This window comes from Cupressus sempervirens, chromosome 7, assembly GCF_028749045.1.
Source record: "Cupressus sempervirens isolate cs-2001-9-10 chromosome 7, ASM2874904v1, whole genome shotgun sequence".
Taxonomy (NCBI): domain Eukaryota; kingdom Viridiplantae; phylum Streptophyta; class Pinopsida; order Cupressales; family Cupressaceae; genus Cupressus; species Cupressus sempervirens.
The window spans coordinates 285,689,255-285,702,095 of NC_143124.1; positions in this window are offsets into that span (position 1 = coordinate 285,689,255).

Here is a 12,841-nt window from a genome sequence, read left to right on the forward strand (position 1 = left end):
CACCAATGAGTTCATTTATTGACATTTTAACGTAACTTATCATTAAAATTCTATAATAGTTGTTTAGAGTTCCTACCAGCAACAAGAGGAATCCCCATATTAAAAAATGGTCCAGAGGCCCAATTTGAAACCTTCAGATATTGGCAATCTTCTCTCATATAGGTTCTAGAGTATAAAAAAAGATCAAAGACTTGTGATCATTGAATTTTTAACCTAAAGTAGCTAAGTATATATGTATATAATCTGAAATGATTCAACTTTGTGAATGTGATAAATTGTCATAAGAGTAGTGACATAAACAACTTGGGATAACATAACTTAAGAAAACCATGACATCAATTTCAGCTATATGTTTCAAGTCTCAAAAAATTTGAGACTTAATAAATATTCCTATATTGTCAACCATAATAATAGAAAAATAGGGAGAAAGAGTATTCTCTTGGAAAAGAGCCCTAAAAGAACCAAATAAAGTTGAAGGTTCCCCTTTGAGAATAATTGAGAAGGATAAATAAGTAATGCAACTCATAGTCCATTCAACCCACTCTAAACTAATATGAAATGCTATAAGGCTTTTTGTAAAAAGTGTCACTTAACTCTATCATAAGATTTGGCCATTTCAATTTTGTTGAATATATATTTCTCCTTAGAAGTCTCCATAGAGTAAATAGTTTCAGAAAAAACTACCACCCCATCAAAATTTTGCCTTCTTGTCACAAAAATCATTTTCTCATCTAAGATCAAATTAAGGAGTCATGGTTTGATATTCTTAGCAACCAATTTAGTGATATCTTGTAAACAACATTACACAAAATAATAGCCTTAGAGAAATCCAACCAATCAACACCATCTTGTTTAAGAATAAGAATAAGGAAAGTGTAATACATGGCCTTAAGAATTTATTTTCTACAATAAGACTCATTGACCACCTCCAAAACATAAAAACAAGTAGTATCCTAAAATTTCTAAAATAATTTTATAGGAAACACATTTGTTCATGAAGCTTTATCCTTATGCATGCTTAAAATAATCTCCTCCAATTTAGAATAAGAAACTAGATGCATAAGTAAATTGTTCATCATATTTTAACAAGACATGGGATATATCATAGGACTAAATTATCCTAAACCTCAATAGGAGGGAAGTATTTAGTAAAGAGATAATTATAATAATAAGTGGTGTCATGTGAAAGCGATGAAAAATAATTCATTTGAATCCCTGTAGAATTAACCAAAGAGGAAATATAGCTTTTATTACAACAAGATTTCACCAACTTATGAAAACAACATATATTCTTATCCCCTTCCTAATGCAATTTAATATGAGCATTCTTCTTTTGAAAAAACTCATCCCTAGGTTCTCACCCCTCCAATTCTCGAACCTATGACTCAGCTCTAGTCAAGTGATCTAATAACCAAGATCCCAACTTTGATGAGTAATAATATCAAGACAAGATTGAACATTCCTTTTCATAAAATATAAGTTACCAAAGGAAGATCAATTTCCCTTTTTAAGTTACAACTTGAAAAACTATATTTTCTTAACAAAATAGTACATATTTGTACCATAATCAAGGATTACATCTCCACCACTAGGCCATTAGGTCATTAAGGAAAGGGTGCTGAAGATACCAATATGGAACCTAAGTGGATCATTTTGAGGACCTACCCCATAAAAGTTAAATATTTGATAGGTCAATGAATAGATTGGACATCCAATCAAGAATTGTAGAAGTTGTACTTAGGCTACCACCAACCTAAAAATAAGAAGTGGAAAACTTTTTCATCCTCTTAGAGATTGCATCATTACCACTCCTTTTATCATTCCAAGTAAAGGTCCCATTAAATGGTTTAATGTCAATTTTAACGTTAAAGTGGTCCACATTCTCTTGAAAGATAATAGAGGAAGGACCCAATCAAGAAAACCCTCCCCTTTTATCCTCCAAGAATAACATAAAATTGAAAGCACCAACCAAAATCCAATAAAGAAGAGGGGAGTTGTCTCTAATATATGTTATATGGGACCAAAGAGAGGTTTTTCCATAATGTTTTTTTGGATCATATACATTAATAACCAAAATAATCTCACTAGATTCCAAACTAGAGACAATCAAAGAAAGAGTAGAGGGGCTAGAGATCTAACAAAGGGGATCAGCATTCCTCAGATCCAAAGTGCCAAACCTCTAGAACAACCTAGAGATTGAATGCATTGACAAAAATTCTAAATAATAAAAGAACCTCCCTCATTTCTCATTTATTGACATCTCTACAAATTAAATGTTATCAAAGCATGAAAATAAATAAAGTTAGTGTCAAATTTTATGAGGTAATTGTCTCAAATTAATTCTGTTAAAATAATTTAGAAAGATATCAATATTTATTTTTTGGGGAAAAAAGGTTTAGGGAACCCAAAAAAAATATTAATATAGAAAATTTGATTAAAATACATATAGACTTGATGTTAAAATTTTGAATTGAAACAATCCTAAAGAAAGTGTAACTAAAAATATTTAGAATGTGTATTTGATTACTAGGGTTCCTATAAAAAAAAATCAACTTGCTATGACTAAGGACTTGAAGAAAATTCCCAATGAACATGAATCCATAGAAGATTATTTTCCTCAATATTTTTGGTTCTTCAAGACCAAAGGGCGTGTTCTAATATAATACCAAAATATATGTTTCACTTCGACAAATAAGATATTACTTTAATATAAAAGACATCTCATTTATGAAAATTAAGATTTGATAGGGGTAGCTACAAGAAGTTAAATCTCACTTTTGGGGAAAAAGTGGAAGTTTATTCCCTATTTGTGAACTTTTCTATCAATTGATGTTAAAATTTGAGGTACTTAGAGATTGAATATAAAAAAGATTCAATAATTTAATGTTAGGAAGTAAAGTCCACATACAAGTGGCAATTGGGAAGGGAGGAGGTGGGGTGTGGATCAGTTGTAAACAAATATAATCAAAACCAAACTTATGAATTTGAACTCTAATGATTAAGGTAATTATGCACAAAAAAAGAAACATACACCATAGTACAATGTTTTTTTGACTAGGGAAACCTTTGATCAGAGGGAAAACCTAAGTGGGGATGGTACCCGCAAAATAATGTACTAATATATAAGCTCCTTGTGAAATAATGTGACCTCGTTAGGAGTCAAATATAATTTATTTAGTAAAATAGTCCCTGTTAGATATTGATAGAATCATGTTAGGAATTCTTGAACCCTTGTTAAAAGGTTCTAACCCTATTAATGGATAAGAGTCAATAGACCTATTGTCTAATGCTCCTACAAGTGTAAAAGATAATATTTTAGGATAATATATCTAAAGGCATAAACTGATTGATCTACAAGTTACTTGCCAAAATAGTTCCTTTGAAGCTCACCTCAATCAACCAATACCATCACTTCTCTTCTCTAATCATCCAACATAAAATCTTGCATCCATGCAAATACCATGATTCCCAACCAAGGAAAAAAACTTTCCTTTATACCCTTTACAAATAAATAATTAGATTGATCTATTAGAGCTTACCCAATGTACATTTAATTGCATAGGACCAAACCAAGAAATTCATGCCTTTATAAGAATGATTAAAACTATTACAATAAGTTTCCTACATGTTACAATAATAATATTACATATGCCAATGATAAAATACACACTTCCTCAAAATAGACCGTTTTTAGTAAAATATAGTAGATATTACACAATAATGTCCTTTCCAAAATCACCAAAATGCTTTTGACTCTTGAACATACATGCAAAAAGAAGTATTCTATCATATCCCAAGCCTGCAAACATTAATTCTTTCTTGCTAATAAGACATAGAAAAATTTGTACCAATAGTCTCTATCATTATTTCTCATTCATTGTTCTACCACTAGTCTTCACTAAATAAAATGTAAAGTTCATACAAAACACAACATAAAGAATAGGAAACATAGATATGATATCTATGCTCATTATGGTATACACATAAGTTTACTCATATACATAACATTCTCACCAACTAACCTCACTAAACTAACAATCAACTTATGATATATACAAAATGTATTCTATCATGAGAAAATAAATATATGTTATCATCAATGACAAAACTATTCATCAACACATCTCAAATACTCTTCAAGGTGCCAAAAAATGCCTTAGTTCCTAATAATCTCCCCCTTTGGCATTGATATAAACATGACGTAAAAAACATTAATCCAAGCATAACATGTATCCTCTTGATTGCTTAATAAATTTTTTTAAATACACTCAACAAATACAACCTTCACCTGCATATATCTTTAATGATAAACTTTGATACATTCTTGCACAAATCTTCTCCCTGCTTGAAAGGTTTTCATTGATCTACCCCCCTTTGACATCAATGGAAAAGGTGTCAATATACCAAACACCAAAATATTTCATTAATCTTCTCCCTTTTGCTGAATTTCTCTCCCCCTTTGATGATCATCTTTATTAAAGTACTTCCATTGGATCAATACAATCTACAACCAAATAAATTTTAAGTGCTCATAAATATTATTATGTGAAAAATTAGTACATAAGAGCTCTAGGATCAACTCTTCTCAATGTGACCACTCCCTCTAAGGAGTAGTACCAAGCATCATATCCTGATGTAAGTATTCTTTGAATACACTTGATGAATACAAATCTCCATTAATTACTCTATATAAGAAGGGGTCATTATCCCAAGAATGCCTCTAAAGTACTCAAAGTGTCTTTCATTGATGGTTTAGTGAATAAATCTTTTACCTATTCTTTGTACTCGCATATTCCAACCCGATTTCCTTCTTAGTGACTTTCTCCTTCAAAAATAATATTTAATTGCAATATTCTTAGTCTTAGAATGCAAGACTAGATTCTTAGACATATTAATTGTACTTGTATTGTCAATATGTAGGACAATAGGTTCAAAAAATGTAATACTAGCACCCTTAGTATCTATTTCATCTACATTACCTGATTACAATTGTTTGTTTCTTCTACATGTTTTGATTTCTTTGTAGAATGAGAAATACAATCTTGTTTCTTACTTAACCATGATACTAACCTTCCTCCAAATAAAAATGCTTCTCTAATTGTGATTTTCCTATCATCTACATTTCCTTCCCAAACATCATTAGTATAGGCATATAATGTAAAATCATTAGATCTATCATAGCACAAGACATATTCTAGAGTTCTCTTTAGATATTTGAATATTATTTTTATGACTACAAGATGTGTTTCCTTGGGATCTTCTTCATACCTTGCTATATTTTAAAATGAATTGGAAATATCTAGTCTAGTATGTTTCAAATATTGTGAACCACCAATCATATATCTATATCTTGTTTTCATAGTACTAGGCATATCATCATTGCTAGTCAACTTACAACATGTTACCATAAGTGTTCCAACTAATTTATAATTTTCCAAGCCAAATTTTGTTAATAGTTCTTGTACTTAGTTTGAGATATAAAGATAGTGTCTTTTATTTGATTTATTTGCAATCCCAAAAGCTACTTTATCTCACCAATCATAGACATCTCAAACTCACTTTACATGTCATTAGAGAATTACTTTCTTACCTCTTCATTTCCTACAAAAATGATATTTTCCACAAATACTTCAATAATCAATAAATAATCCGAATTAAGTCTTGAGTACATATTATTGTCTTCACTACCCTATTTGAATCCCAAGCTTAGCAAGTGTTTATTCAACTTCTCATACAAAGCTCTAGGTGCTTTCTTTAATCCATACATTGCTTTCTTCAACTTACATATATCTTTATGTTTCTAGTGAAAGGAAATTCATTAAGTTGTTCCATGTAAATTTCTTCTTCAAGTTCTCCATTCAAGAAAGAGCTAGCTTAACATCTATCTAACACACTGAGTTTTTTTCATATATATTAGCCAACAACATGTTTACCTCTTCTAATATTACTACTGGGAAATAGTTTCCTCAAAATATATACCTTCCTATTGTGAATAATCTTCACATACTAGTCTTTCTTTATTTGTTACCACTTCTTATTTTCCATTCATTTTGTTTATAAATATCTACTTTGTTTCTATAACATTATAGTCTTTAGCCATAGGGACCAATTTCCATGTATAATTCTTCTCAGTCTTCTCAAGTTCTTTTTTCATAGCATTAGTTAAAGATTGATCTTTGCATGCTTCATCAATACTCTTATATTCAATTTGTAATCCATACATTGCTTTCTTCAACTTACATATATCTTTATGTTTCTAGTCAAAGGAAATTCATTAAGTTGTTCCATGTAAATTTATTCTTCAAGTTCTCCATTCAAGAAAGAGCTAGCTTAACATCTATCTAACACACTAAGTTTTTTTCATATATATAAGCCAACAACATGTTTACTTCTTCTAATATTACTGCTGGGAAATGGTTTCCTCAAAATATATACTTTCCTATTATGAATAACCTTCACATACTAGTCTTTCTTTATTTATTACCACTTCTTATTTTCCATTCATTTTGTTTATAAATATCTACTTTGTTTCTATAACATTATAGTCTTTAGCCCTAGGGACTAATTTCCATGTATAATTCTTCTTAGTCTTCTCAAGTTCTTTTTTCATAGCATTAATTCAAGATTCATCTTTGCATGCTTCATCAATACTCTTAGATTCAATTTTTAATCCATACATTGCTTTCTTTAATCCATACATTGATTTCTTCAACTTACATATATCTTTATGTTTCTAGTCAAAGGAAATTCATTGAGTTGTTCCATGTAAATTTCTTCTTCAAGTTCTCCATTCAAGAAAGATCTAGCTTAACATCTATCTAACACATTGAGTTTTTCCATATATAAAAGCCAACAACATGTTTACTTCTTCTAATATTACTACTGGGAAATGGTTTCCTCAAAATATATACCTTCCTATTGTGAATAACCTTCACATACTAGTCTTTATTTATTTATTACCACTTCTTATTTTCCATTCATTTTGTTTATAAATATCTACTTTGTTTCTATAACATTATAGTCTTTAGCCTAGGGACTAATTTCCATGTATAATTCTTCTTAGTCTTCTCAAGTTCTTTTTTCATAGCATTAATTCAAGATTCATCTTTGCATGCTTCATCAATATTCTTAGATTCAATTTGTAAAATCAAATAAGTCAAATCTCTTACCTTTCCTCTTGTCAATACTCCTCTTCTTACATCACCAATAATATTAACATTAAGGTGATTTCTACAAAAATAATTAGGTGTTCTTTTTTCTTCTCTAGGGTTCCTCCATTTGAGCTTGACTTCTATTATTAATCTAAAAGGATAGTGTTGGAAACTACAACTGGAACAATTGTTGTATTGTCATTGATGTCAAATCTATTGATGAGACATGTTGCTATCTAATCTAAATTTCATATCTATTTGATTATTTAAGAGGATTTGAGAAGTTTCTCATAAAAAAATCACCGAGAGGAAAGGTTGAGTTATGAAAAGAAAGCTATAATGGATATTTGATTAGTTAGACTTTAACAAGAGAAAGTGATTGTTTAAATCATGTTGATGTTCAAGTATTGATAGTCCAAGCCAAGATAGATCACTTATGTAAGGCTTGATAGATAAATAGAGTAAAAGATCAAGAAACTTTGAAGTTCATATCGAGTGTTGCTAGTGCTAACAAACCCATAGTAAATGCTAAGAAAATTCAATGTTGACCAAACATTAGTAATGACCATGTGATAGTATTGATGCCAAGAAAGAAACTCCATAGTGACTGAGCAATTCAGTGATGACCAAGTGTTAGAACTTAGTAATGGTTGAGTGACAGTATTTTGAATGCATATGAGAAATCATGATTTGTAGCCAACTTAGTTGATTTCTTCAGATATGGAAAGCATGTTAAAGATAACGGTTGATGAGTTGGATCATTTAATTCAAGGGGAGTATTATGTAAATTATCTAAGAGACAAATTTGATGAGAAGCTAGAAAAGAAGGAAGATGAACATATACAATGAATCTATTGGATCAAATCGTGAACCCTAAGATCTACAGTGATTGTGAAAACTACAAAAGGACAATAATTCCCTATTGAAGGAGGTACTAAGATGAACTTTAGGAGATGCATAAGGAGAGGACATGTAAAGAAAAGAATAGAATAGAGAAGTTGTGCATTTTTCCATTAAGATCGAACAAAGCTGTTGAGGTTGATAAGAGAATCTAAGAAGAAGGCTTAAGTATTTGTCAAGAGAAGGGTGAATGCTTGAAGGTTTTCAAAGAAAATCAAGGAAAAAGGTAATGAGGAAGGCTTATCAAAGAATCAACACATGAATTGAAAAAATATTTGGAACTACAAAGTGAAATGTAATCATACAGATCAAACCATACTATTTTATTTCTAATCATTATAAAGAGTTTCTATCAAAATTCTTTTAATGAAAGGTTGACATAGCAGTCATTCAAGGACTTAACAATTTATATTAATCCTTTAACAAGGTGATATTCTAATAGAATGATCTAAAGAGCTCTAACAAGGCCACTCCTAACAAGGATATTAAATCCTCTAACTAGGCCACATTTAACAATGTGTATTATAAACCTTTAATAGGGTTGGTTCCTAACATGGCTCACTTCAAAAGAGTGAAAAAGTGGTGACATGTTGCTGGTGGTTTTTCCCAAATTGGGTTTCCACATTAAATTCTAGTGTCAAACTTGTGTTGAATTTTTTATGATGTTTAAAATTTCAAATGTTTACATTCACCAAATCTTGTTATATTAGGATAGTGAACTACTAGTTTATTTTCTTACTAAAAGTACAATAGAGATCAAATTATAGCCGAATAAGAAGAATAGATAATGTTTAATTGTTTGATTGTTCATTTGGTAGTAATGGAACTTGAGTAACTACTTCAAGCCCCCCCAAAAAGTCATGGTAAACATTCTAATTGGTATCAAAGTTATAGTGCTTATAAAGAGAAGTTTGAAGGTGCTTAAAGCTAAAGATTGTGACTCACAAAAGGGCAGTACTAAAGTTGAACAAGGAAAACTTTCCTGCATGGAAAATGTTGATGAAGGTAAATATATCCAGTATTGGGTATGTTGAAATAAGCTTTATGGACAATGAATATGTGAAAATAATAATAGTTCCTTTGACTCCTCCACAACTGAATGAAAATAATGAACACAATCAGCAATTTTGGAGATTGCTCTAGTCCTAAGCTATGCCAAGTTTGATAATATAAAATAATGTGATAGTGCAAAATAGATGTGGGAAAAACTAAAGACATTATATGAAGCAGATGACAATGTCTTTAAAGCCAAATTAGAGAGTTTGAGAGGAAAATATGATGAAATGAGAATGATGCAAAGTGAGAACATAGTATAGTATTGTACAAGAATCAAAAGAGGTACAAATAAAGAGATTAACGATGGAACAATGATAAGAAAGGTATTGAAAACTCTACTTCATGTATATGCCATTAGGGTTTGTACAATATAAGAGTTGAGATGTACTCTAGGTAATAACTTGACTTTGGAAGGTATAATTGGTATACTTACTGCTATTGAGATGTCTAATTTTGATAACTACACACCTACTATTGTTGAATCCTCTTTTAAGTCACAATTGGTTCTTAGAAAAAGAAAATGCAAACATGTGAAGAGTTATTATGAGACTTCTAACGATGAGCTTGATGAACTTGAAGCACTTATTGAAAAAATATTTAAATGAGGGAGAGGTAAATATAAAGGTAAATTGCTTTTTTTTTTTTTCATGCAACAAGGTTGGTCATATTGCTGCAAGATGTCCTAACAAAGAAGATGAGGATGAAAGAAGGTAAAGAAAGTAAAAAGAGAGGAGAGATAACTAAGACTATAAGAAGAACAAGGATGAAAAAAGTAACAAATCCCATTATATTGCTAAAGAAGAAACTATTACTGAGTTTGAAAGCAATGATGATGAAATTGTTTATGTTTCTAAGAAAGAAGATTATAATGAAGATGCAAAAATTTCTTTAATCTTGTATGTCAAAAAAAGTGATAGATAGATAATTGATAGTGGATGCTCCAATCATATGACTGGTGATAGAAATAAATTTGCGAACATTGGACCATACAAAGGTGGTTGTATTAAATTTGGTAATGATATTCCATGTGTTGTAAAAGGCAAAGGTACAATTCAAATTACTGACAAAATGAAGTGTGACAATATTTACTAGGTGGAAGAACTTATATATAATATATTGTGTTTCACAATTTAAAAATTTAGGGTAGAGAGTTGAATTCTATCATAGAAAGGCCAAGATAGGTGATGTTGATGGCATGCTAATTGGAAGAGGTAATTAAACAAGCGATAACTTGTTTTATCTAATGAGACATGTTTGTTTGCACAAAAATCATATGTTTGGATATGACACACAAGGTTATGTCATGTAAGTTTTGATAATCTAGTGAACATTAGTAAAATGAAGAAAGTAAGAGGTTGCTAAAAATAAAGGTTCCTAACAATGATATGTGCAAACAATGTTAACTAGGAAAAATGACAAAGTTTTGTTTCAAGAGAAAAACATACACATCTAGTGATATTTTGGAATTGGTTCATACTAGCCTATGTAGACCTATTGATGTTCAAAGCTATTTTGGAGATAAGTATTTTATTCTATTTTTTGATGATTTCTCTAGGATGATGGCTATGATGTTTCTCAAAGCTAAATCTAATACTTTTTATTTATTTAAGTGGTATCTGGCCAGAGTTGAAAAAGAAATAGTGAAGATTTTGAAGTGTTTGAGATTTGGCAGATGTCATGAATTCATTTCCAATGAGTTCAACACATTCTACAATGATAGAGGAATTGAAAGATAGATGTTAGAACCAAGGACCCTTCCTCAAAATGGGATAGTTGAAAGAAGAAACAAATCAATAATGAACTATGGTAGAACATTGATGATAGAGAAGAATGTATCATAGAAATATTGGAGAGAAGCTAGTAGTATTGTTGTCTATACCTTAAATAGAGTACAGGTCAAGAAAGGTACAAATGGTATGCCTTTTAAACTATGGTATGGATATACTCCTAATGTGAAATATTTCAAAATGTTTGGAAGAAAATGCTGCATATTTAAATATAATAGGAATGGAAAAATTGATGCTAAGAATGATGAATATATATTCCTAGGATACTCCATCAAGAGTAATGCTTACTAGTGTTTAAACTATAACACAAACAAAGTTGTGGAAAATGAAAATGTAAAAGTTGATGAATTATAGAAAGAAATGATGTTGAATGTAAGAAAGAACCTGAAGATTATAGTACATTCATATATGTGTATGATGGTTCTCCCAGCACTACTATTGAGCAAGAAAACAAAGCTATAGATTCCCAACATATAGGGAATGACAAAGTGAAACAACAGGTTGTCAAGCAACATATAGTGGGTAGAGATCAACAAGGAAGATGTCAAGTCATAGAAAGACAATGTTAACCATTAGACAGATAATGATGAGTATGTTAAAGCAAAACCTAAACAAAGATGTATGAAGTATGAAGTGTAATGATAGTGTCTTTGCCATAATTGTCAATAAGGGAGAATATGCATGACAGATATAAGTGGAAGAGACCTGAATAAAAATATTCTAAGAGATGCATAATGAAAGAGGGAGAGATTTGACTAAAATACCAAAACTTAGAGGGAGTTTTTCAGATTGCATGAATGAGGATTAGAAGGAAACTAAGGACATTGGGTACTTGTGGAAGTGAAATATTTTGGATTGCATGGTAATAAAGAGGGAGATTGTATTCCTAAAGAAAAAATATTTTGAGGTGTTGCCGTCAATTCCAAAGAGGGTGATTGTTGGAAACTACAATTGGAACAATTTTTGTATTGTCATTGATGTCAAATATACAAATGAGACATGTTGTTATTTGATCTAAATGTCATATCTATTTGATTGTTGAAGAGGATTTTAGAATTTACTCATAACAAGAGCACCTAGATCAAAGGTTGAGTTAGGAAAAGAAATCTACAATGGACATTTAATTAGTTAGACTATAACAAGAGAAAGTGATTGCTTAAATCATGTTGATGTTCAAGTCTTGATACTGCAAGCCAAGATAGATCACTTATGTAAGGCTTGATAGAGAAATAGAGTAAAAGATCAAGGAGATTTGAAGTTCATATTGAGTGATGCTAGAGCCAACCAAGCCACAATAAGTGTCGAGAAAATTCAATGTTGACTGAGCATGAGTAATGACTAAGTGATAGCATTGATGCCAAGGTAGAATCTTCATAGCAACCAAGAAATTTAGTCATGGTCATGTTCGAATTCTTAGAATAACTAAGAGTGGGGATGAATCAGTTATGCGACGTCCAAATTTACAAATAAAACTTTTTAGCACTTCAACTTATACTTATGCATGCATTGATCATTCAATATCTTAAACATATGCATATTGTTGTCCTAGGTCAAAATAACTTTGTAGAAATGTAAACATGTAATACTAAAAAATCAATCAGACATTTAGACATAAGGATTTTTATGTAGAAACCCAATTTGGGAAAAACCACTAGTAACATGCTACTAATTTTCACTCTTCTAAAGTGATCCCTATTAGGAGCCAATCTTATTAAGGGTTACAATGCACACTGTTAAATGTGACCTGGTTAAAGGATTTCAATCACTATGTTAGGAGTGAGACTTTTTAGAGGACTTTAGAATATTCTATTAGAATGTCACCCTGTTAAAGGATTTACTAATGACTATTAGGTCAACCTTAGTCCAAAGGATTTATCTAGACCAATACAATTGTTAGAGAGTAACAACAGGACTTGATCTGATAATAAAACAACTCACTTGCAAATT